General features: G+C 55.0%; 1 long non-coding RNA gene across 1 annotated transcript; it reads right to left on the bottom strand.

The window, feature by feature from the left end:
* Nucleotides 1–252: 252 nt before the first annotated feature.
* On the bottom strand, nucleotides 253–1,696 carry LOC139040139 (uncharacterized). The gene is made up of 3 exons (XR_011494063.1): nucleotides 1,559–1,696; nucleotides 556–653; nucleotides 253–389 (listed from the first exon to the last, which is right to left on the bottom strand). It is a non-coding gene; the product is annotated as an uncharacterized lncRNA (long non-coding RNA).
* Nucleotides 1,697–3,624: the final 1,928 nt, after the last annotated feature.

Here is a 3,624-nt window from a genome sequence, read left to right as displayed (position 1 = left end):
GCTGTGGCTCTCTGTCTGCTCCCCCTCGCCCCAGCCCTTCCCTGCGCTGAGCCCCCGACGTCCTACCCCAGCTACCATTCCCGAGGCTCGCTCTCTGGCCCCTAGTGCCCTCTGAGCTAGGCACAGGGAGGGAGGGGTAGGCCAGACACAGGGCAGGCCAAGCACCTGCATGTCCCCCCTCTGGCTGGGCTCCCCTCTCCCATTTTTGCCCCCTCTTCCACTCACCACATAGCAGTCGCAGGCAGCTGGTGGGAAGGCCACTGCGGGGCATGTACTCCCTTCCCCTGGGTGGAGGGACGCCTGGGGCAGACCGGCACGGGCGCGTGCGGGACCAGCCTGCAAGGCCAGTCCTGCAGCTTGGCCGGGAAGCCCAGATGACCTCGGGTGACCTGCAGAGACTTGTTAACCACATGGAGCTGCCACTGGAGCCAGCCAGCTGGGGGCCCCAGGCCCACCTCCCCCTGGGCTCAGAGCCCCCAGCCCTCCTGGCCCCAGGAGGAGTGCTCCACCCCCAGGATCCCCGTTCTGACATCAGTGTCCTAAAGGGCTTCTGACCTGAGCGTGGCACTGGCTGCAGGAAGGGTTCAGGATTGTCTCCTTGCTCACAGCTGGACCACACATTCCCGAAACGTGGGCACTGAAAGTCCCGCTGGCTTTGGAGGGGAGGGTAGTGAGGGAAGTTGAGTCACTGTGCAGGATCCTCCATGACCCCTCCCACCACTGTCCCCACAATTCCTCAAAGCCAGCCAGACCCGCACAGGGAGGAACCTGCGAGGAGGGGGTTTGCTGTGACCTCTGCAGGGCGGACGAGGCCTCAGGGCACAGAGTGACTCAAGGAAAGGAAGAGCGCTGACCAGCACTGGGGCCTGCTCCCCTGCCCCCAGGGGTCACGGTGGGTCTAGACATCCGTGTCCTTAGCTCTTGGGTGTTGGGGGGGCCAGAGTGACCCAAACCCCAAGAACTACCTCTGGCCCCAGTGGCCCTGTCCACCAGTCCTGGGGGCCACGGGACAGGAGCCTCACCCAGGGGAGGACAGGAGGGAATGCCTCTGACTGTGCTCGTGGGCCCCAGTTGCCTGCTGATGGCTGCAGTGCTGGACGTCGTGCCCAAGTGGTGACACTGCTGCAGGGGACCTGAGACCAGGCCCAGCGCCCACGAGTTGCTGGTGACAATCCGTGATGGCGGCAGGGTCACACACGATCTGTCATCGTGAAAAGGCTGCTTTGTGCAGACCAGACAAGGAGCTGCCAGCGGTGGCGGCCCTTCTGGGGACAGGTGGCATGCACCCGAGCTTGACACAAAAAGAATCTGGAGGCCTTGGGACAACGTTAATGGAAGCCAGACTGGAAGAAAAATGAAGAGAACTAAATCTGGAGGCCATTAATAAAGACCCGGAAAGCCCCACTCTTGACTCAGGCTTAACGTCGAGAGTGTTACAAATAAACTAAGCGAAGAGAACTTGAAACCTACGGAAAGAGCTGAGCTGACGGCTGATGTGAGGAAATAGCTCCCGCTGTAGGCGATGCCTCGAAGCACAGCCCGTGTCAAGGAACCACACCTGAAACAGCCTCCGGAATCCACCGGAAGCACGAAGGACAACTCCAGGTAGCACTGCAAATGCCCTGGGGCACAATCCTCAGCTCCAGTGAAGCTTACAGTCCTTCTCAGGAGAGGCCAAGGACGGGGCAGGACAGTGGATCAGCGCAGGGAACGGAGCGAAGTATCAGACAAGCCTGGGGGGCACGGGGGCTGCACGCTGGGTGACACCAGAGGCCTGGCCTAGCGTCGGGGTCCGTCCTGCTGTAGGTGAGACGCGGCCAAGCCTCACCCAGCTCAGCTGCCCCTGGGCCAGTCCTGCGGCTCGGCCCACGTCGTGGAGGAGACATGGCCGGGGGAGCCGGACCTGGATGCGATGCTCCCTTGGGAAATGGAGATCCCTCCGAAGGCGAGTTGGAAGGATTTTTGAAGAAATGGACTGAGGTGGCTGAGGTTTGAAAACACCGGAAGAAAGATGGAACCAGATGTATGCTGAAGTAGCAAAAAAAGATAAAAATCATCAATGCCCTTAAAGATCACATGAAAAACTCCAAATAGGGAACATTTCACCACAGTTTGAAAAAATACACATTCTTCTGTTTAATAAAAATGAAACAGCATTTCATTTTTATTTATTTTTTTAATTTTTTTTTTTTTTTTGAGGAAGATTAGCCCTGAGCTAACTGCTGCCAATCCTCCTCTTTTCACTGAGGAAGACTTGCCCTGAGCTAACATCCGTGCCCATCTTCCTCTACTTTATACGTGGGATGCCTGCCACAGCATGGCCTGCCAAGCGGTGCCATGTCCGCACCGGGATCCGAGCTGGTGAACCCCGGGCCGCCGAAGCAGAACGTGCGAACTTAGCTGCTGCGCCACTGGGCCGGTCCCTATAGATGCATTTCAAATCGTTATGTTGCACACCTTGGACTAATACCCTGCTGTAAGTCAATCATATCTCAGTAAAACTGGAAAAAATAAAATTCACAAACATAAAAAAGTTAAAAGTTAGAAATCATTTAGAAATGTATCAATGATAATTCACACATGAAAGTTGTAGGACCTTCTGTGTCTGCGCTCGGCATTTACCCGAAGGGATGGAGGACTCTGAGTCATTCTTGCAGCTGTCCGGGCATCAGGTTCTAATTCCTGAGTCAGGGAGCTCCTTTATCTGAGGGAAAGAATCTTTATTTATTGGTGACTCCCGAGCACGTAACTAAGAAAGCTTGTGCCAGGAACAGGACCTGGATATTATCAATTTCCTATTTCCCTTTATGACTCTAAAATGAAAAAAAAGACAACACAGTGACAAATGAAAGGAAATCGGGCCAGCAGGAACTGCACTGAGATAAAGAAATGAATTTCTACCAAATATTCAGTCAAGAATGAATTCCCTGTGAAAAGAGAGGAGAATCTTTCTGAAGCAACTTGAAAGAGCCGACATGCGTGTGAAGAGCTGGGACCCGGTAAAGAGGCCAAAACTCTTCCAGAAACATCAGAAATCCCTAATGGCCAATTCTCAAGGCCAGCTCATTTCCCACGAGAGAAACACTCGCAGCAATTTGGGAAAAGAAAACGCAGACTTCAGAGAAAAATGACTCAGAAGGGATGCCAGGTTTAACATATGTCCCCGATGTTTCAGGCAAAGCATCTGGCAGAGGCCCAGGAGGCCTGTCAGGGAAGCTTCTGGAACCAGATTCCTGAGGAAGAAGGAACGTGGAGCTGTGATGGTGCAGGGAGCCAGGGGGCGACCCACGTCCCGCACAGCCCCAGGCCCTCTGGAGAGGGACCCTCCACTGGCTGTGTCCATCTTCCTGATGGCCAGGCAGAGCCCAGACACCGGGCCACTCACCTGCCCAGAACCACTGACTCTGGTCCTCCCCTCAGACTCAGATGTTGCCAAGAGGTCCCAGGACCCAATCCTGGCACCACCTGTCCTCCCCTTTATTCAGGAAAATGAGGATGACGCCCCCCTGGAATTCTCTCCTCCAGTGGTCTTTGTTGGCCCAACACATACTCCACTATCAACAGAAATGTCTACACCAGGTGCCAGATTCCACCTTCTGTCTACACAGCCTGAGGCAGTCATTT

This window comes from Equus asinus, chromosome 14 (assembly GCF_041296235.1).
Source record: "Equus asinus isolate D_3611 breed Donkey chromosome 14, EquAss-T2T_v2, whole genome shotgun sequence".
NCBI lineage: Eukaryota > Metazoa > Chordata > Mammalia > Perissodactyla > Equidae > Equus > Equus asinus.
This window is presented reverse-complemented; position numbering and strand designations above follow the sequence as displayed.